This window comes from Sebastes fasciatus, chromosome 24, assembly GCF_043250625.1.
Source record: "Sebastes fasciatus isolate fSebFas1 chromosome 24, fSebFas1.pri, whole genome shotgun sequence".
Classification (NCBI taxonomy): Eukaryota; Metazoa; Chordata; class Actinopteri; order Perciformes; family Sebastidae; genus Sebastes; species Sebastes fasciatus.
This window is the reverse complement of record NC_133818.1, coordinates 4080648-4104122: the sequence shown is the minus strand read 5'-3', so window position 1 is coordinate 4104122 and position 23475 is coordinate 4080648. Positions and strand designations below refer to the sequence as shown.

At 41.2% G+C, this 23475-nt stretch overlaps 1 long non-coding RNA gene across 1 annotated transcript in view; it reads left to right on the top strand.

The window, feature by feature from the left end:
- The window catches only part of LOC141763133 (uncharacterized), a 131561-nt gene that overhangs the window by 63750 nt on the left and 44336 nt on the right, over positions 1–23475 (top strand). The gene's annotated exons all lie outside the window — the stretch shown is intronic.

Here is a 23475-nt window from a genome sequence, read left to right as displayed (position 1 = left end):
TAATGAGCAATACAACGGTATTAACAATAGCAGCTGATTAGACAAAGACAGCCTGATAAAGCTTGCAGAGAGCTCACAGTCGGGGTTTCTCTACCTGAAGACACCTGTCCTCTGACGTCTTTTACACAAGAAATTACTCTGAGCGTAATTGTTTTAATTGTAGATAAGTCATCACATCCTTTGTCTTCTAGAGGTGAAAATCTAACAAGGTGTTTTTGTGCAGCTTTGTGGCAATTAATCATGATTTTATATAAATGATTCTTACAACTCTGCTGCACACAATGATGCAGTATAACAAGTAGTTTCTATTCAGACTCTGAACATGAATAATGTCACAGTAATACATGTCAGCGTCAATCCACAGTCGGGAGTTATCTCTCTCAAACTTCTCCTTTTTAAACTCATTCGTATTGCTTCAGTGTTTACACCTGGGAGCTGCCCAGTACAACCACAGCGCTCTGCTGCCGGCCACTGGGAGCCCAACTGGAGCAATTTGGGAGCATTCAAGCATTTAGCAAAAGGCCTGCAATGTATTGATATAGTTGACATGGACGACATATTGTCGTGGAAGAAGAACATGCAGCAGTTTCTCCTGCGAGGAAGTGGCTGTATGTAATCGGATCATGTGTTTGGCATGTGATTATTATTGATATGACATGTAAACACACAGCTGTAGGCTTTAAAACATGTGGTGGACAATTGTTTTTACGAAGGCAGATAATAGTTTAGGCGTCATGACTGACTCTAATATATAAAGTAAAGATCAAAGATCAATTAATCGATCAAGTAGGCTTTAAAATGTCACAAAATATTGACAAAAACGTTCACATTTGAGGATTTTTATTTACGTCAATCAACTCAGTGCTCGATCCAGTTGCAGCCAGCGTATCCTCATATAACGGTTCGTATGATATCTTACGAAACGTTTTGTTGTCTTGCATTTTCCTACGAATGTGCAGGAAGTGATCAGTGCACATGTGCGAGCTCCTGCGGTGTTTAGGCAACTAAACTACTTGGTTAGGTTTAGGAAAAGATGATGCTTTGGGTTAAAGTAGGTGCATAACTTACATACTTAACTAATGCCATGTACACAAGTAACATGATAAACGTATGTTAAACTAAGTCAACGTTGCATTTTGGTTTCCCAACTTCCTCCTTACGTGGGCTTTGTCGCTCTTTGTGCTACGTAACCTGACTTCTTTAGCAGCAGCTCTGCACGTCCTGGCTCATGATTACGTAAGTTAATCACACATTTCAGTGCATTACTTTTCGTAGGTTTAAGTACAAACAGTGAATGAGAATAGTTTGGTTTTTACAACTGTCACAGATGTTAGTTGGAAAAATAAAACTATCAAAAAGCAGCAAGCAAATGAAAAATAAAACCTTGTGTGCCACGGCTGAGGGTAATATTTAAGAATAATATTGTCACTCTCCTCTGATTCTATTGCTGCTAAAATGTCCCTGTTTTGCAGAACGGGGCACTTTTCTCTTGAGAAACTTCTCATGTCATCATCGATAAAGTGTCATTTGGATTATGCATGTCCTGCTTGCTGCAGCCGTTTGACAGCTAAACTTGGGAACAAACTGCAGTTGATGCAAAATAATATTATTCAGCATTTATTAAATGCATTACCGAAGAACTCATGTTGGCAGTGATGAATTCAGAAGGGACATTTTTAGTGATATTGTTATTTTAGCTGTCAGTTTTTTTTTGTATTTTTCTTAAATTGTGGCGATGTGTTTTCAGATTTCAGGATTGTTTTTGTGTCGTTTTTATGTTAAATACCTTGTGCTTTGTTGTGTTTCCTCTTTAATATGTCATCATTTGGATATTTTTGATTATTTGTATTAAAGACTGGACAAGTAAAGGGTTTATCCTCATTCTTTAGAGAATGCTAGTGATCCCTTAACATCTTGCTTTTGGTGCCAGTCGTCTCGTTACATGTTGTCTAGATGGACCAAGTGGCCAAACTTCCACTAAATCATTGCAGACCTTTAACATTGCAAAGTGCAGTAAGCAAGCAAACTGTAGTTTAACTCTGATTTAACTGGTTTTGGGTGTTTTTAGAGGATCTTATTATGGATTTGAACCCAGGAGCTGTTGTGAAGCAAAGCGAGAAAACCACTTATATTCCATTATGTTTCCGTTTGTTCACACTGTGTATGTTACACTTACAAAGAAGTACCATAGAGGTTATTTACACCGTTTTTTCTCCCTCTCTGATATGGAGAGCAGAGACCTTTTGAGTGATACAATAGTGCATTTACACGGAGGAACAGCAACCTGACACACCGTAAAGTACTTCTGAAAAGCCCTCAAAATACGCCGAGAGTCGGCGGGAAATGAAGGAGGCTACAGATAAGAGTCGACTTGTAAAACATAATTATATTTCCGTCGCCGGGGTGCGCAGCCGTTGAAAGGAATGCATTTAACCTGTGATTCATGCATGGCAAGAAGTTGTCGAGGGAAAAAAAGAACAGCAGTTAAATTGTGGAGGTAAGAAGCCTTGAATAAAGTGTAGCTAAGGTCATACCATCTTATGAGAATAATTTGATTCGGTGCTAGTCTTCTCTCCTGCAGGCATTTTCTACAGGGAAAAGGATTATATCTTGGTACTTTCTCTGCTCTCAAAGGATGGGGAAAGGTCTAGTGGTATTAAAATCCTGTGAGCAGGTTTGGGCGTGAATAACTCCACAAAGTAAAAGGAAAAGGTTGAACTGTCGACTTTGTTTCGTGCCACAACTCTAAAAACCATTTCCTCCTTTGATTGAAACTGGATTCATTCATTCACAATTACTCCCCCAAAGAGGTCCGTTTCCTCGTTTGAATTAATTCACAAAGGGTTCATTTGCTTTGGGAGGAAAGTACAGATGAGTATCAACACTTTTGTATATCAAGGAATATTTAGTTTTTTTCAGTAAAAACAAGAGCAGCACGTTTGATCAGATTTGGATTTTATCTTCTCTTCGCCGTACGTATTGCTTACCTCCTCGGTTTCCGTCTATTTTAGTGCAACAGTAAACAGAAGTGTTGTTTGGTTTGCAGTGGAGGGAGAGGTTTCCCAGGCACCGACTGATATTCAGCCGCTGAGAGACAAATCACATCCGGTTCCTTTTGTGCTGGCAGGAAATCAAAGCAGAAGGACTTTAATACACATTCCTGACTCGTCCTACTTTATTATCCACAGCTATTATTTCCTTACATGCACTGCATTTATCACTCGTTATCGTCTTTACCCCTTGAGAAAATATCTTTTTTTCCCATGTAATGCAGGAGGATGAACGCAGGAAATATAAATCTCCATCTGCTGTTCTTGATGGGTCCAGTGAATTTCTCTTCTTTCTTTTTCTTGCAGTGGTTAATCATGGAGGAAACACCTAGTGAATCCATCCCTCAAAAACAAGCAAAAACAGAAACTACAGTTCAAATCTCAAAGTAGTTTGCATCTTTAGATTCATCAGATTTGTTGTATTTAATAGTAGTCATTTATACGCCATGTAGTCTTTACCGACTGCAATGTGATCACCTCTGTGTGAATATGCTGAGATACAGTATATCCTGGATAGGTCCAACAAACACAAACGTTAGAGACGTTAGTAATGTGACATTTGTGACGTGACGTTTGTGACGTGTTTTTATTGACGTTTGTGACGGGGTTTTAGTGACGTTTGTGAGGTGTTTTTAGTGACGTTTGTGACGTGTTTTTAGTGACGTTTGTGAGGTGTTTTTAGTGACGTTTGTGACGTGTTTTTAGTGACGTTTGTGACGTGTTTTTAGTGACGTTTGTGAGGTGTTTTTAGTGACGTTTGTGACGTGTTTTTAGTGACGTTTGTGAGGTGTTTTTAGTGACGTTTGTGAGGTGTTTTTAGTGACGTTTGTGAGGTGTTTTTAGTGACGTTTGTGACGTGTTTTTAGTGACGTTTGTGAGGTGTTTTTAGTGACGTTGTGACGTGTTTTTATTGACGTTTATGACGTGTTTTTAGTGACGTTGTGACGGGGTTTTAGTGATGTTTGTGAGGTGTTTTTAGTGACGTTTGTGAGGTGTTTTTAGTGACGTTTGTGAGGTGTTTTTAGTGACGTTTGTGAGGTGTTTTTAGTGACGTTTGTGAGGTGTTTTTAGTGACGTTGTGACGGGGTTTTAGTGATGTTTGTGAGGTGTTTTTAGTGACGTTTGTGAGGTGTTTTTAGTGACGTTTGTGAGGTGTTTTTAGTGACGTTTGTGATGGGGTTTTAGTGACGTTTGTGAGGTGTTTTTAGTGACGTTGTGACGTGTTTTTATTGACGTTTATGACGTGTTTTTAGTGACGTTGTGACGGGGTTTTAGTGATGTTTGTGACGGGGTTTTAGTGATGTTTGTGATGGGGTTTTAGTGATGTTTGTGACGGGGTTTTAGTGATGTTTGTGATGGGGTTTTAGTGATGTTTGTGACGGGGTTTTAGTGACGTTTGTGACGGGGTTTTAGTGATGTTTGTGATGGGGTTTTAGTGATGTTTGTGATGGGGTTTTAGTGATGTTTGTGATGCGGTTTTAGTGATGTTTGTGATGGGGTTTTAGTGATGTTTGTGATGGGGTTTTAGTGATGTTTGTGATGGGGTTTTAGTGATGTTTGTGATGGGGTTTTAGTGATGTTTGTGACGGGGTTTTAGTGATGTTTGTGACGGGGTTTTAGTGATGTTTGTGATGGGGTTTTAGTGATGTTTGTGATGGGGTTTTAGTGATGTTTGTGACGGGATTTTAGTGACGTTTAGTGACGTTTGTGACGTGTTTTTAGTGACGTTGTGACGTGTTTTTAGTGACGTTTGTGACGGGGTTTTAGTGATGTTTGTGACGGGGTTTTAGTGATGTTTGTGACGGGGTTTTAGTGACGTTTAGTGACGTTTATGACGTGTTTTTATTGACGTTTATGACGTGTTTTTAGTGACGTTTGTGACGTGTGTTTAGTGACGTTTGTGACGTGTTTTTAGTGACGTTTAGTGATGTTTGTGAGGTGTTTTTAGTGACGTTTGTGAGGTGTTTTTAGTGACGTTTGTGAGGTGTTTTTAGTGACGTTGTGACGTGTTTTTAGTGATATTTGTGAGGTGTTTTTAGTGACGTTTGTGAGGTGTTTTTAGTGACGTTGTGAGGTGTTTTTAGTGACGTTGTGAGGTGTTTTTAGTGACGTTTGTGAGGTGTTTTTAGTGACGTTTGTGAGGTGTTTTTAGTGACGTTGTGACGTGTTTTTAGTGATATTTGTGAGGTGTTTTTAGTGACGTTGTGAGGTGTTTTTAGTGACGTTGTGAGGTGTTTTTAGTGACGTTTGTGAGGTGTTTTTAGTGACGTTTGTGAGGTGTTTTTAGTGACGTTGTGAGGTGTTTTTAGTGACGTTTGTGAGGTGTTTTTAGTGACGTTTGTGAGGTGTTTTTAGTGACGTTGTGAGGTGTTTTTAGTGGCGTTTATGACGTGTTTTCTGTACTCACGTTACTTTGTTTCCATACATATTTTACTTAGTTTACGTAAGCTTTTTTACAATTTTTTAAGCCCAACCTTGATGTTTTTCCTAAACGTATGTGAGTGGTTTTCTTGCCTAAACATAGCTGTGGATATTACCCTAGTTTTTTTGCGGGACATACAAATGACAGGTGAAAAGCCTAAAATGCATCCTCATGACACACAGGATGTCTGTGTAATGTCGTGCTATTTATATGCCTTCCCATGAGATCAGGTTGAAATAGTGGAGCTCAACAGGAAATATGACATAGATATACAAATAATAGAAATGTCCAAAGAAGGAATAATATTTACAGGCAGGTTTTGAGGTTGTTTGCAGGTGATGCATCACAGCTGGACTTGGTTTCGAGTCGCCTCTCTCCAACAAGCGTCTGAGCCCTTCCAATCAGGCAGATTCACAGTACTTGAACTGATACTCCATCTGGATCGCCTCCACTAAGCAGGTTGGCATCATTTGAATCAGGGGAGCTGCTACTGTCTGCCAATCTTTATACGTAAGGAGAACTTGTTATTCAAATTTATTCAAGACTTATTTTGTTACCTAAAATACATCACAAGTGAGGCACATTGTTGAGGGAAATATCTGAAAATATTGGGGGACCTTTGAAGTACATTTTAGGTCTGTCAGTCTATCCTGAAGAGATATTATTGGCACTGTCTGGTACAATATCTGTGAGCTAGATGTGAAAGATCAGAGCGATATCTAGCCTTGCGGGATTTTCCAGCACCGTTGGGACTTCAAATCGAGGTTAACCTCTATAGCTGTCACCTTCATCTGTCCCCCCTCTCCTCCTCCTCTTCCCAGTGCTCTGAACTCTTCTTGCCAGAGAGTTTCTGCTTAAACCGCAGAGTGCCACCCAAGTTGGCCAAAGTGTACTCGCAGTCGGATCAAAGTCGTTTATTCTTTGGCTCGGCGGCGTGCGAAAGGTGATAACATTGCTTCGCGAGTCCTCCGGCGCTTTGCTCTGCGGTCTGGGCAGCGCCGTTTGCCCCACACCAGCTTCCCCGTCTGGAGGCATCCTAAGCCTGAGCGCTGCATTTCTTTTCTCCAAATTGTAATTAAAAGGGAATAATCATTTCTCAGCGGTCGCAGTCCAAACAAACAGACTGACAGCTCTCTTCTTTTTTTTTTTTTCCATTCGGTGAAGGCCCACAGTTGATATCTCCCTCGTGGCTGTTTTTTTTTTTCTTTCTGAAGCTGCCACTTCTTGGTTTTATTATCTTTGTCTCCAGCCCTGGCCCTTCGTGCCTGTGCTGGCAGCGTCGGCGCTGGCCTTGCCCCTGCCATCCCTCTGTTCGACGCTCAACTTTTCCTCGCCACATGAAAGTGGCCGCCCGCTGAGAGCCCCGACCACGTGGCCTGGACCGTACCTTTCGCTCCCAAACTTTCCTGACCTAATTAGCGCCAAATTAAATCGGACAGGATGCATTCATTATTAATTGCGAGTTGGGGGTGTTGAAATAGACATTGGACAGAGAGAGTCAGAGCTGTGAGGTTGAATTAGATGCTCTCTGGCGTCGACTCTCCCTCCCCGTCTTGGACTTCATTTGAATGCAGTGCACAGTGTTAGCAGAGCAACACTGAAACACAATGCAAGTTAATCAACGCACTTTGCATGTTCCCTTTCTCTGTGTCTCTCTGTAGCTTTGGATGTGCAGCCTGCCAAAAAACTCTCTCTCATCTGTTTCATGTCTGTCCTCTTCCTCCTGCGGTTAACCTAAAACCTTCTTTTCTTCACGGCGTCTTTAAACAGCAAGGTCACCGTTAAGTAATCAACAATATATTATTTTATAGATTAATCGTTCGGTCAACAAAATGTCTTTAAATGTCTTGTATAAAAGCAGGAAATCTTCATATTTGACGTGCTGAAAACAGCATTTTCTGACATTTTTTGCAGGAAAGATTACATTGGAGATTAATCGGTTTGTATCCCATGTTATTATTGCGTTAACTTTGACAGTCCTAGAATAGTTACATGAAGATTTCCTGATTATTTTCTATGCCGATTCTAAATTTGAACACAATGATTTACATATTTTACTACCAGACTGCAGTAAAATAGTTTCTTTGTGGACGCTTCAACAGTAGCAAGTGGTCAAATGATAACACTCGTGTAAATATTATATATAAACTATTACAACTTATGCCTGTGGACATAAACTCAACAGTGAAATGCCTCTACTGTCTCTCCAACAGCTGCATTCAAACAGCTTTATGCCAACATTTTTGCATCTGTTTTTTTAAATATCATGTGTAGAGATCATTGTTCATGTTTGCCTCTAACTCAGCTGGAAGGTTGGTTTTGACATGCAGTCCACGCCAATAGAAAATGAGAAAACAGTCCCATTCATTGCTATAGATAACTGCATAATATAGAGCTATGTTATGCTTTTGTTTATTTCTTAAAGGGACTGTTTGTAACTTTGTAAGCGTTTAAATGTAGCGGGTCGGCACACATGCGCGTTCGCATATGCGCGCTCGCGTGTGGCCGGAGCCTCGTCTCCGCTGCCTGCTCTCCTTCACTCAGACAGAGCGCGTGTCCTCGCTGTCTCGCTCCACCTCTAGACGTGAACGCGCGCTCACTCCACACTGCTGAAGAGTTAGTTTAGCTCTGAGAATATCTAGTGAATGTAGAGTGGACGTTTGTGCAGAAATAAATGCTGCAGCTCCTCCAGACCAACAGAGGTTTCCCGTGTCTTGTGAAGTGACGGGGCTCCTCAACGAGTTACGTTATCGTCTCGTTACCGACCGGGTGCCGGTGTCTTCGGCTGCCGGCTGCGGTCGGGAGGCGATAACGTAACTCGTTGAGGAGCCCCGCTGCTGAAGCCTGCGCTGAGCAGGAAAAGCCAACACTAGGATCAGCATTGATTCATGGAGAGACCTTCGTCTGGTCAGCTAACATTACTGCCAAGCAGCTGAAATATAGAGTGATATTGTGGTTTTAGCTGACGTCTGTCGCCTCACTGTTTTGAGTGATGCTCGTTCATGTCTATGTAGAGCGAGCACAAGCGCGAGCTCGACGCTGACTTTCGTTGATTTCAAGGCCACAGGTGTCGCTGTTAAGCAGCATTTCTGAATCTTACAAACAGTCCCTTTAAAGAAATGAATGGCGTTAAAACGATTTAGATATCTTCTAAAATATGTAGTTGGAGTGATGTCCTGACGTATTCTCTTTGATCGTAAAAACACGTCAGTAAAGTCAGAGATCAGCTTTAGGTGAAATTGCTGATCACTCGCCTTTGAGTCCCTCTCTGGTTTCTGACTGTGGCGAGCTGCAGGTCCTCGGTCTGAAGATCAGTGGAGATGGGCTTGAGAAACGCCGCCGGCCGCTACCTCCTGTGGTGGACGAGAAAAGAGCTGTTGACTTCCCAAGTGGTGTTTCTCTGTGATCCTTTGGGACTGGGAGTTGGTGGAGGCGATCGGTAGAAACAGTGAAGGCAAGAAAATCAGAAACAATCAGAAAATACTTAGCTAATAGAAGACTTAACAGTTTTAAAATCAGACCGGGTATCTGTATGTAATCGTGTGTGTGCTTCTTTGAGGAATTTTGAGGAACAAAAATACAAACCAGACGTCAAGCAGAGGAGGAGAGCGAAGGTCAGACGGGCTTTGGCAGACTGTAGGCTAAACTAATTAAAAGCTTTTTGAGTTTGGACTGAAATACAAATGTAAATGACTGCACACTGGGGTACATTTAGACTTTGGAGATGTGTATAATTGATTGGACTTGACTTTGTAGTACACGATGCACCCTATGACTTCCATAATAAAGAAAACAACAATCGTCTATCGCGATAATCAGCAAACTAATTGCTGCAATGCCAATCAATCAAACGAGCATTTTGAGTTTTAGTGGCGCTTTTAATTGTTGCTACTACTCTTCTTTTCTTTTCTTCTTCTACATCTCTTTCTCCTCCTGCTGAAATAGAAATATTGAAGTGCTAACCATAGCTATAATCTTCTAAAGAGCTGCAGTCTGTTGTGGAAATCGTTCGGTTGGAAGATTTCACTTGTATCCTCTATTCAGGCGTCCAAAGCTGCAGCAATACAGCAAGCTTGTGATACAACAGCCTTCCAGATGGTTCCATCTGCAAATGATGCTCTGAGTTCTTGGGAGTCCATTTAGATAATGTTGTTTTGAGCGTATATTTCTCTGTTGTTGTGTGTTTTCAACCTGGACACATTGTGTTCAGATGTTAAAGCTCCCCCCTTCCCGTTTAGTTTATGAAACTAGTGGACATAACGTGTGACGCAAATGGGTGAATTCCTCATTTTTATGTATTTGTATGTGTCTGTGTTTAACAACATTCATTTTTTCCTTGTAATGCGTTTCATCTTTCCTCGTTTCCTCTGTGCTAGTGACCCATATTAGCCCAAAGAGGAGTGATCTGAGTACAAAGACTAAAATCTGGCTTTGCTAGTGCAACACAGATTCTGACTTTGACAGCGGTTCTGAGAAGATTTATAATGTTTTTAAATTCATAAAATGTGTGGTTCTTTGCAGAGCTGCAACGATTAATCAATTAGTTTTCTACTGATTTATCGGTTTGAGTAATATTTTAAGAAAGAAATTCTCTGATTGCAGCTTCTTAAATGTGAATATTTTCTGGTTTCTTTCCTCCTCTATGACAGTAAACTGAATATCTTTGAGTTGTGGACAAAACAAGACATTTGAGGACGTCATCTTGGACACTTTTCACCATTTTCTGACATTTTATAGACCAAACAACAAATCGATTAATTGAGAAAATAATCAACAATGAAAATAATCGTTGGTTGCAGCCCTAAAACATTTATACTTTCTAGTAACCTTCTAGTTACTTTGGAATATTATATGCATAATATATAAGTTCTTAAAATATTACGTACTTTATCTTATAAGGTGTAGAGCTGCAACGATTAATCAATTAGTTATCGACTATTAAATTAATCACCAACTATTTTGATAATCGATTAATCGGTAAAAAATGCTCTGATTGCAGCTTCTTAAATGAGAATATTTTCTGATTTCTTTCCTCCTCTATGACAGTAAACTGAATATCTTTGAGTTGTGGACAAAACAAGACATTTGAGGACGTCATCTTGGATACTTTTCACCATTTTCTGACATTTTATAGACCAAACAACAAATCGATTAATCAAGAAAATAAATAAATAATAAATAATAATCGTTAGTTGCTAGTTTATTTCACATATAATGAATAACTTATCAAACTGTTTCACTGAATCCTTGTGTTTAAGGCTTTTACTGTCTGAAACGACCTGAGAAATGGTGTTAAAATCCCTGCTGCACAACCCAAACCTGAGCGCTAACGTGTGTCTAACATCAATACGCATTTCTTTGCCCGGCCGCAGTGTGAGTTATCTGTAAAACCGGCAAACACATCAAAGCAGCAGAGGTGTCACACAGGCTGAGAGGTAAAAGATTTTTCCAAAGTCGTCAAATCAGAGCTGGATTCAAACACGGTACACAGTCTGAGTGCAGAGAAACAGAAAGAGAAAGAGAGACATAGGGAGCGATATGTAAAAGAGAAGAGATCAACCGTACAGTCATGTCATAGCCCAAGGCAAAGAGCTGCAGATGTAACAAAGACAGGGCCTGCGATTGTCAAGAGGCATGGATAATGATAGCTTTGCATGTAGGGTACAAGGCAAACATCAAGGCCATGCACATCGCAGTGCAGGACTTTAAAGGCTGTGGCGAGAAAGGGGGCCATGGGAGCGAAGATGGCCCCAATATGGCCCCCAGTGGCTCCCCCTCTGATGGCAGGGGCAGGTAACTGGGAACAAAGCAAATTGGACGGGTACAGTGCGGAGCCAGTGTCGGGGCTCGTCTGTCTTTCTGTATTTTGAGGGGTTTTGTGAAAAGTTTTTCTTCTGCTTTCGTTTGTTTGATCCTCCCTGTCCCCCAGCATGCATCACGCCAACTCCCTCTGAGTGGACGAGCTGCTCCGCTACATGCAACGCTGCAAATGAGAACATATAGTACAATATAAAGCGCTGTATTGTTGGAAATGTGTTCCAAGTTGCAGGACCAACAAGTCCCCCGAGCCACCTCAATGATACAACGCAACTTTTATTATATTAGTTTGGTTTAAAATGAATGTGATCATTTGAGTATTGAGTCACTTTTATGATATTTGGGGCGTACTAAATGAGTAATTTGAAAGTCTGATAACAGCGATATCTGTCTGTTGGTTGCATTAACTCAATATACGACACCGGATATATAATATGATTGGATATACTCAAAAATAAAACTGTTTTTCCTTGCACATTTGGCCCAGGAAATATGCCTGCTCTCTTCACAGTCGGTGCATTGCTCGCTATATCATAGACTTCAGGAGCAATTAATGAAATTATGATAGAGAGCTGGAGTTAGTTCAGGCAAGCGTGCAGCATTTCCCCTCTGAGTATTTATGTCTTGATTTTGTGTGTATTTTGGTAAAGAGTGCAACTTTTCACTTGGCGGGACTCCTCTTAATGACCGTTGGCTGCCAAATGTTTCTTCAGAAGTCATAAACATCATTTTTCCACAGCCTGTTCCTTGAATATGCACAACAAAAATAACCATCTAAACTTTATTCTGTGTCCAATCCAATTATGAATACTTTGAAAAGTTCATCAGTAATTGCTAGACACTGAGCTCTTCCATACTGTTTAATCCACATACTACATCGCTCCTCTTGGCGTTTTTGGCTTCAGAAAAGCGAAAAAAATACGACACTCGCCTGTAAACTTTGAGGATTTTTAAGGACTTGCAGGTTCCACACAAACCGCTGAAAGCTCGACAGGCCTCCTGCGCCTAGTTACGGTTGCTGACGTTGGATCAATTTGACTCTAAATGGGACCATAATTTACTAAATGAACATCATGCTGTGCTGAAGAAGACTTGAAACTAGCGATTGAGACCATAAACTCATGTTTACAATGTTTACTGAGGTAATAAATCAAGAGAGAAGTAGGCTCATTTTCTCATAGACTTCTATACAATCAGACTTTTAGCAACCAGAGGAGTCGTCCCCTGCTGGCTGTTAGAGAGAATGCAAGTTTAAGGCACTTATGCATTGAAGTATAGGTGTTTAAATGGATTTCTTAAATACTGATATCCAAACCCAGTTTGCCCCAGTTTTGTTTGGATGTCTTTTAACCGGCAAATCACTCCAATTAGTACTTCACTATTAAGTAATGATTCCTTTCTTCCTTTGGATGAAGAGCTTATCTGATACTAGAAGGTCCAGTAGTTAGAAATGGGATGAGATAATGAATTTGTGATTTCCGATTCTGTATGTTTACTTGAAAGTCTTGCTGTGCTTGTGAGCTTCAGGATCAGCACACCATTTAAAAAGAGATATACTGTATGTAGGTATAAGATGCTGTTGCTGGGGGGGCTGTGAAATTCCCCAAGAGACCACAACGGTCACGACAAAGGCGTCTTAGCCCAATGCCACTACAAGCCGCTGCTCCCTCATCTGTAGAGGGGATGAAGGCTCCAGCCATCAGGAGGGGGTCCAGCGTGACGCCCAGTAGGGGTCCCCGTTCACCCCCCGGGCCCGCGGTTGATCTGATGGTTAAAGCTCAAGCGATGACTGAGGCCTTGCCGGCTAGACGGGACCCTGACGAGACGTCTGGGTCGACAGGAGTCGGCCTCACACATGTCTCGTTCAAAGGTTAAGCACACTATTATGGGCGTCTCGCTGAATTCGGCGACTGCGAGCCGGTGCGATGGCCTGTGGTGTTTTCTTCATGATTAGACCGGCCCGTCTGACTGGCCCACTCATGAATCTTTGAGAGCTGAATGCCAACGAGGTTGTTAGTGGAGACCGAGTCTCAGAGTGCAATATGTTGCAGTCGCTGTATAGGTAGCACATGATATACTTATAGTTAATGACTGTTAAAGAAGTAGAACATTAGGTTGTTTCACCTCCATCGTTGCTCAGGAGATTCATTAGTTTTGTGAGTAGTAATGTGATTGGTTGCTGGATGTTTATACATTTGATTAGGATAAACAAACAGCGCTTTCAAGACTCCAGTGGTTCTGATTTAGTTGTTACACTGACGCATGTCTTTCTACAGCCACTGTCTCTTTATGATGACCTGGAGGTGCCATTTCCCATGAGGTAGTGGAGCCATATTTCCTCTTTTCTTTAAAGCTAAACAAGGCCATGTTGCACTTTCGTGACCTGAAAATGGGTTTGGAAGACTATAGAAATAGCCTTCGCACATCAAGTCCATATTTTTCATCCAAAATTGTTGCACGTTTAAAAAATAAATATGACCTCGAGTTGTGTCAATCACATTTACACACCGTCTCCAAAACTTTCATCCGTTAGTTATCGAAACAGGTTAAATTTTTCGAGTTTTTTGGTATCTGTCAAAAGGCAAAAGAGAGATGTTTGACCACTCAGAGCCACCGTCCGTGCAAACGTCATCATCCAAAATAGCATCTGATAAACATTAACCTGGTCTCCTCCGTTTGGTACCAGCACTACCCATTGCCCTTAATTCAGTTTTGTCTCGTATCGCGACTTGTCGAAACGTATAGAATGATAAAATACATCGTACACAAAATACGGACTTGGTGTGAGAAGACCTTTACTGGTTCTTGGTGCTTTTTCTAACTAATAGGGATAGTTGGAAATGTTCTGACTCTTGCCTGTAACGTTGGATTCATTGCTGTGGAGAGTTTGCTGTAAGTGGGCGAATGTACAGCACCTCAATTAGGGGAATGTGGGAGTCACTTTCTCCTTTTAAGAACAGATTCTTTCAACAAAAAGCCATACCAAATATGTAATTTAAAAACAGGAATCGGCCTTGATACTGTAACATTAAATCCCTTAAGGCTGACTCAGTGAGGAGCTATCTGTTTCTCTATATTTAGACTTAGCTCATGAGTCAGTTGTCGAGCTGATGGAGTCCTTTTAGGCTGTTATATGGTCAATTTCATCTTTTCACTTGGCTTATAGTGTGGTTTTGATGGTCTGTTTGCTGCCTGTGACCTTTTTGTTTGCTGTTTTTGTGGTGAGGTATACAATTATGTTAGTAGAAATGAATCTATTGGAGTGTTTTCCTTTGCACTATTATTATTAAAGATGCACAAATGTAGGTGACACTTTGCCAAGACTTGAAACACATTCCTCAGTCAAGTAAAGTTGAGCGTCATTATCGTCCATTATCATCTACGCTGCTTTCTTCAGACCGTGACGTTGACTCATCCTCCTCAACGTCCAGATCGGGAGCAGACGGCTTCAGTCGTCTCAGCCCTGGGCCAAATTAAAAACGAACACTTTAATTACTCCGAGCGTTTGCTTCGGGCTGTGCGGATACCCAAATGGTTTGCATCTCCGACACATTACGACTCGAGTCAGGCAGTCTTAATAAATGTTATTGGAGGCTTTTCAGATTGTATTTGGAGCCAGGTCTGGCGTGTAACTTGTGGCCAGCAGTTAAAACTGGCATTGTTTGTCCAAATTCCTTTTAGTCACATTTTGAGCTTCCTACAATTTACATTTCCCAATGCTCCCAATGTACACAAGCCTTAAGATGCATGTAAATGAGTTCTTATCAGGTGATTATACACTAACGAAAACATGGTTATTAATATTATATTCCATTTCTGCTAATAGAACTTATTCTTGGTGCTTTTTACCAAATCATTTTTATTATATAGTCAGAAGAAGAGTGAAATATCCTTAACGTAATTCAAATGTATAGCTGAATTGTTTGAATTTATACACCAAATTAAACCAAATTATTTCATGTGTTATAATTTGCAGCCTGCGTGTGACAGCAGCCTCAGGTCCTGCACTTTCTCCAAAACACACATCATCATCATGCTCTTATAAGCCTCGTCTCCTTCTGAAGAGGACTCATTTTCTACAAGAGCCTCAATTTCTTGCTTTTCCAAACCAGCGCAAATATTTGGAAAGGTGATTGGTTACGGCTGTGAAGTGCCTGCCTGGAGCCAGAGAGACCTTTTTTTGATTTGAGACAAAACGCTATATGATTATGAGCGTCATCAGAACAAGGAGAGTTTTTGCGCGGTATCTAAGCGAGAGTTTACTCATGTGGGACTCCTCCGCTGATGAAAGTGAGAAGCCTCTACACCCTGAATTTGTGACAGGACGCCTTGAAAAGCAAGAAGCCTTGTTTATCAATTTGCTTTTAACATCACAAAGATGAGATGACGTGCGTTGCAGAGGAGCGGTTTGTTTTATCTCGCTTCAAAGCTCCCCCCGACACACACTTTTTTTTTTTGCTTTTCTTCCATGCGAAGTAAAGGTTTGCGTAAACATATGCAGAGCTTCGCCCCCTTGAAGAGAGAACAAGTCGTGGGATTCATGTCTGATTCTTTATCCTGTCTCTTGCCTTTCTTTTGAAAGAAACATCTCTCAAGGCTTGTGTACACACTGAATAAGCCTGTTTTGACAAAGCAAGGTGGAGAGCTACGTATTTAACAAGCTCCTCTCTCCGTCTCTTCTTCCTCTCTCTCTCGGCAGCTCTGTACTTTTTGAGAGGCCTTTCTTTCTTTGTCTTGACAGGGACAGCTCCCTGCCCATTTGATGTCGGCTTGACGGTCAAGGATAATGGTGCGTCGTGGGACCGTTGTCATCCCTGTCAATAGGATGGCCGAGGGGGAGGGGTGGCGGTGGTGGTGGGGGAAGAAATGGTGTGAATCCACCTTTTTTTTGTGCTGCATTGTCTTCTCCGGACATCCACGTTGGTCACTTTATTTCAACTTGACGCGTCCTTGCAGTGGCGTCATGTACAAACCTGATTTTCTGACACGCCACCCTCGAATGACTTGTCTTCTTTTGATAATCCCCGCTCTTCTTCTGAGCCTCACTGCACGACAAACTCTTCTTTTCTATCCCCTCCACACACACTTCTTATTTTTACATTCACGTCTTCTCAATGTCAAACAAAGCTTTGAAAACTACTGATCATTTTTTTTCTCTTTTTTTTTTTTTTTGTTTGGATTGAATCTAACAAGGATCCTTTTCTCTTTGATGTAATTAAGCTCCTGAGGCTTGATCTGGGCGTCAGAGTTAATTTTTTCCCGAGCATCGCGGGGAGCTATCAGAAGACTTCAGATGTCAGGCACTCTTTCAAGCTTCACGGCACCTCGTTTTTACTCCACCTCGCATAAAAGATTGGGGGGGTAAGGGAAGGAGGGAGTGTGGAAAAACAAACGGACTCGCCAGACGTGGTGAAACCCCCTCCCTTCTCGCCGCCCAACACCTCCACCACCCTTCCCTGGTCTAATAGTCCTCCTTATCTCGACGCCAGGATTCCCCAGGCCCCTTTTTGTGCAGCCATCAAAATTGCCCACCTGTAGCCTGAGGACAGAAGAGGAGGGGATGGTGTTTTCTTTTAATGGGAGTTGGTTTCTGTTGAGCGAGCAACCTGTGTCACTTCCACCTCCCCCATCACTAATGACGTGTCAGAGGACACCCACGGCGAAGCGCCCTCATTTTCACGTTGCAACAAGGCAAAGCTGTCCAACGCCACCGCTGAAATTATTGACGGCAATTTGTATATATGGTTCGGTAGTCACAGGGAAGGAAGTGGCCTTCGGGGAGGTGCGAGGCCCTCGCAGGAGTTGGTAAAAGATGGAGGCTCAGTTTTTCCTCGCCTAGCAGCAGAATAATCAACCCGGGTCAATTTCATATGAGCGAAGTTTGAAGGACTGATCTGTATTTGCGACCATGACTGGCCATTGTCCTCTGAAAATTGAGTCAAAGTTCAGGAGAGTGGATTATGTTTGTGGCGTGGAAGGGAAAGGCTTAGAGACAACGCGGTGATTTGTCTTCTAGTTCCAACGTTTAAAGTCCTCCTTTCTCTCTCTTTTCCCCTCAACTTAGCTCAGCCCGACCCTTGGCTGACAGACACTCAGCCTGTGTTCAAAGCGTAATCTTCAACCTCTAGGTAGCGCCGCTCAAGCTTGAAAACAAAATCTCCATAAGAGAGGAGAGGAGGTGGAAGAAGACAGAGTAAGGAGGGGGGGTTGGAATAAAGGCACATTAGACAGACAGTTCCTCTCAATTGCTGAAACAATAAGCCCTATTTATCGCCCATTTGAAAAAGGTTTGACGTGGCGCCGAAACAGAGGGGGCTTTCATCTCCCTGGCATATTAAACTGTCACAGTGCTTAACTTTAAATTAAGGTGACACGCCAGTGACTTGGGGATGTCACTAATAGTGCAATGGCGACCTGCTAATAGAAGTACAATGTGACACGTTTGCTTTAACTAAAACCTCCGCTGTCAGATTACACCAGTGACATCTTAAACTTTTCATACATTAACGTGACACTTGGAACAAATGCAATTTGGCGTTGAGAGCGGGACAAAAGAAGGCGTGCGATTCAAAAGCATCGTGAATGGTATTGTCACGAGGTGTCTCCGCATAAAAGGATGACATTTTCTTGCATTAGGTGGATGTAATAAATCAAACGTGTGGTAAGCGCCATGTGAGAGTCATGTGCCCTTGTTGTTCTTAAGAGGTTTAGGACAGCTGGTGCAGAGTTTGAGTGTTGTGAGTGTTTTTTCCAGACATTTAACTTCCTAAATATATAGTTTTTTAGATGCATATTTTCAAATTGGTGAAATATTAAAGGAACATCTTCTTCCCTTTGCTCCCCCGCAGGAGATGGATAGCTAGGCCTCGCGTCAAAAGGCCGTAACCTTGGATTAGTTGACTTGTTGAAATATGTTCCCATTGTTTAAAACGTCACACACTGAACAATACATGTCAGCACCGTCAAGGGATTCTGGGTATTGTGGCGATGAGTTTTATTGTGAAAGGATGACATGTCTTGCAATAGGTTAATGTACAACATGTGTTGTATGTATATCATAAGTCATATTGTGCTGTATGTCTGCACCAACCGAGGTCGGGGTTCAGGCCAGGGTTATTATTACTAAAACTGAAACTAAATAGAAACTATATACTTAAAAAAAGAAACTGAAACTATATCGACTGGGTAAAAAACTAATACAAAAATGAAAATGAACAAATTCAGTTCAGTTTTAGTTTTTTAGCTGCTGAAAAAAGGAGACAGCATGAATTTCCGTCAACTCTCTTGACATTGAACCACAGAACCTGACCTTCCAGGAGACGGCGCTATGCAGCAATCGCTTCACATCGGACACTAAAGTAATGTAAACATTAAACATTAAACATTATGGCCATTACACAGTTCTCCAACCATGTATTTTGTATGTTTATTTGTACTGTATGCTGCTTTATGCAAATGTATGTATATATTTATTATTGGAAATCAATTAACAACACAAAACAATGACAAATATTGTCCAGAAACTGCATTTAGCACACAAAATATGCTCAAAACTGCTTGTGATTATCATAAAGTGGGCATGTCTGTAAAGGGGAGACTCGTGGGTACCCATAGAACCCATTTACATTCACATATCTGGAGGTCAGAGGTCAAGGGACCCCTTTGAAAATGGACATGACAGTTTTTCCTCGCCAAAATTTTGCATAAGTTTGGAGCGATATTTAACCTCCATCACGACAAGCTAGAATGACATGGTTGGTACCGATGGATTCATTAGGTTTTTTAGTTTCATATGATATAGTTGCGTTGAAGAAATTAGTGGTGTTAACGTGTCATTATCGCTTTAACTTTGACAGCCCTAATAAAAACTTTAGGTTCAAATTAAACCTTTCTGAAAAACAGAAACTTAACTAAACTAAGCTATATGAAATTTTAGGCTCAGACTAGGAAAAAGTTTTATTTCTATCCTTTAAAAGACTCATAAGACTCGTAATAGATGTTACAACAAGTTTCGTTGTATTTATATTTTCATGGTCTCATGCATGAATCAGCTAACTATTCAGTTTAGCAGCTGTTTTGTTCAGCTTACGTCCTGCATGTTAAATGGTCCCGGATAAATGAGACAAACTTCCAGTTGAAAACATGTTGTCATGAGTCGGGCATTGTGCCCGGCTCACTAATCCATTACTGGTGGAAAAAAACAAATTTCTTCATGGAAGCTATTTTTAGCCGCTGCGGTTTCTTTCCACAAGGCTGAGAGCCATTGAACAGCCGTCGTAAGATTTGTCTTTGTGTGTCCTTCACAACACACACGCTCTCTTTTAAATGATCTTTATTTGGTTGCCTGTGATTTTAAATTTACTTCAATAAAGTCCCGTTAGTTTCAGAGACGGGCCTCTGATTAGAGCCCTGACGCTGACTCAACAATCTACGTTTCCAATTAACTGAAGGAGGCCTGGGACGATATGGGCCGCTGCCCTGTTCCCCACAAATACACTTAACACACACACACACACAGTTTTTTTTCTCCACACAGAAATGTGCAAAAGCTTTGCTCACACCCACTTACATCTGTATTTACATCCACCTAGTCACGAAACTTCACCCACAATGCCTGGGGTCAGCGAAACAATCAGAATAAAAGATTTCAGAGCAGCAAAACGTCAGCGTTTACAGCTTTCCATTGACCTAAATAAACAGGAAGCATCAGAAAAAGTCCAAAATCTGTGGAGATAATCGCAGCTCTCGACAACAATGGAGACTTTGTGAACTGCACAATTTAATACGTAAATATTTGACATAGGAGAGGGCGTGTTATGTGAAACAACAGCACTGTGTGAGCTCACTGATGAGGTAAAATCCCCTAAAGATCTACGCAGGTAGACGATGATTTTAAAGTAAAACAGCTGCAAAGCTGTCCCTAAGGTTGTGCTATAATCATGTAGACATCCTGTTTAATTCACCTCCGCACAAAATGACATGAATTTCTACCTGGCTACATGTGTAAAAACCTCGGCGGACTCATCCTCCTGCTTAGCGTCAGAGCTAATTGGAGAGAGGGGGGAGGTTGAGGGAAGAAAAAACCCCAGTAAAATCCCCTAATTCCTGGATTATAATTTAAAATATTCTAAAATGCTAATCAGGGAATTGCAACCAACAAAGGGATAATAAGACGGTCATCCAATTACTGGCATTTTCTCCCCCTGTTTGGAGGGGCCTGGACAAACCTGGAGCCCGAACGCGCCTCGCTTTTCCTTTTTAACTGAAGACAGAGCGCCGCTGCTCAAGCTGTGAGCAAACACGGGAGCTCCGGCGAGGCCCTCCCTGCGTCTGCCTGTCTCACAAATATGTTAATTAGGGTCCAGATATTCACACACTTAATTAGCGGGGGCCTAGGTTTGTTTCATTTTGATTGGGGGGAGAAAGAGAAAGACAGGGTGGAAAAAAAGAGGGTTTACTTTTCAATGGCGAATTTAAATATGGCCTCAAGGTGATGAGGAGGTATTGTTAACTACTGTACTCAAATGAACTTTTCTCCCCTGTTTCCTACGGCGGATGGGAAAATCCAGCGTGGACGAGATTAGCCCGTCATTTGCCAGCGAGCGTTTCCATTTGGAACATGAAGTGATTGCGCTAATTGAAGTGGCATTCATTACATTAACATATTATATGTTGAAAATGAGACGGCCCCTGTACCTACACACTGCACCGGAGAAGATACTGGGGTTAGGGGATGGGGGGTTGGTGGGAAGCAGTGCTCTAAGAAAATTGCACGCCGGCTGCCTCAATAGGCATCATTAGACATGAAATTAGAAATTTTTCGGGATGAACTGTTCACATAAAGGACTGCAGGGATTTGACACGAGCACTTTGATGTGTACGATTTAGCAAACGTCTCCTAACGTCTCCTTGCCAAGTGTGTACTCAGGCGTAATGGAGCACAATATCAACTTTTGGCCCGCGGTCGCTGGGTTACCGTACGGCTGCAACGGGGAGAAAGTAAGAATAAGTGTCATGAGAAAATACACATTTATAAAACTTTTAGAAAAACAAAATTCAATTAGACAAAATGCTTAACAGAGAATCTCTTAGAGAAGAAATTAATTTCTGCATTTCAATTTTCTTATTTAGCTTCAATAGGGGGCAGTCCGCTATTCAACTCATCTCTTTTCTTTCACACAAATATCACTTACACACAAGAATATTATATTGCTCATGTAAATCTCTCTTTTCTTCCTTTATAAAAAAAAAAGAAAGCAGCTTGGCATATTTATTGGTGAGTCGTGCTGAGCCTCTACCCCCCTCCAAGATCTCCCACCGCCCCCGAATCCCTCGCACAAATACAATGACCCAAATACAGTAGGAGGGTCTAGACGTGGTTTTCTAAAGGGGATCCTCTGTGCCCTGTGGCCCAATATCAGCCTCAGGTATTTAACATAAACAAAATGTGTCACTCACTTCTGCTTTTTGTCCTTTTATTATGACGCATTTTTGCACCCAAAATGATTTTAAATAAAAAAACAGAGAGAGAAAACAACCAGTTTAACCCTCACGTGAAATATATTTTCCCAAATGTATGTTTTTGACCCTTCGCAGACCCACTAAAACACCTGCAGTCAAGCCTGTTTACATGTCTAGAGGTATCTACCATATAATACCTTCGTAACTTGCAGCACAGCTACTGTACCAGCCCTTTTTAAATGTGCACCAGTACAGTATGTACTGTAATGCTGCTCTGCACTCCAAGCTGTATCTGACCCCGTGGCAGACATCCACCGCCATCCGAGTAGCGAGAAGCACTCAGAGATTCCCTGAATTTTCGGAGAAATTTGACATCGGTCCAAAACCAATCCCCTGGCTTTGAGAGTATGTAAAACACGCTCTTCTTTTTTTTCCCTCCTCTTTTCTTTACCTACAGCTGACTGGAGCACCAGCTGGTGGCGAGCAGCCAAGACTGCAAGGCATTTGCTTTTACTTGTAGGCTAACTGCACTGCTGAACTGCTTTGGGATTTACTCTGCATTATAGAAATGGACTGCAGTATAGATTATTAACAGGATGAGTGTGTGGGCGCGCAAGCTCAGGCTCTTAGAGTTTGTGTTGCACTCTTCATCCTCTCTTTTTTAGTTTTAATTTGCATCTCCGTACAATGCATGTAGTGACAGATGAAGTAATTTATAGATGCATTTAATTTCCTTTGTGAGTTTACATATGAGAACAACATAATGATGTCTGTGAAATGATCTAACAAAGCCAACCTTGAAAGCTTCTGGTTTGTTTGGCACCACAGATGAAACGAAAATAACCAAAATCACATTTCTGCAGACATATTTGAAGCATATGATTTGACTGTGGAGTATATTCCAACAATGCATGCTGTTTTCGAACTCTAAATATGGTGTAAAGATGGCTGACTAAATCACAAATCTGATATGTCCATGATTTCTCCTTTCTCTTTTAAACAACCTAGTGCTCTTAGAGTGTTGCACTCTTCATCCTCTCCTTTTTAGTTTGATTTGCATCTCCGCACATGCATTATAGTGACAGATGAAGTCATTTATAGATGCATTTCATTTCCTTTGTCAGTTTACATATGAGAACAACATCCTGATCTCTGTGAAATGATCTAAAAAAGGCGACCTTGAAAGCTTCTGGTTTGTTTGGCATCACAGATGAAACACAAATAATCTAATTTCTGTAGATATTTGAACCACATGATATGATCTGTGGAGTATATTTCAACAATGCATGCTGTTTTCTTGCTCTAAATATGGTGTAAAGATGGTGCAATAAAGATATTTTATCCCTAAAATGTATGAATAAACGTGATCTCAATATTGATCAAAATAATTGTGATCATCAGCCGTAAAACAAGCTGCAATTTTCTTAATTCCTTTCACTGTATCTGTGTTTTGTGTAGTTTTAAACCTCCTAAATCTTTTTAATTTGAAGTGCAATGGACAATATTTTGAATATATTATCATAAAGGACAATGGGAGAAACTCCAGCACTCAGTCAGCGCTGTGTTTTGTCATCGTTTAATTGTCACTTTTAACTTTTTGAAGTGTGAATCGTGGCCGTAATAAGGAGAAATGTTGGCATCAGCCTCCACTTACCACCACTGTATCTGCACCGCGAGCTTAAAGCAGCTCAACTATAATGAATTCAGCGGTTAAAAAACACCACA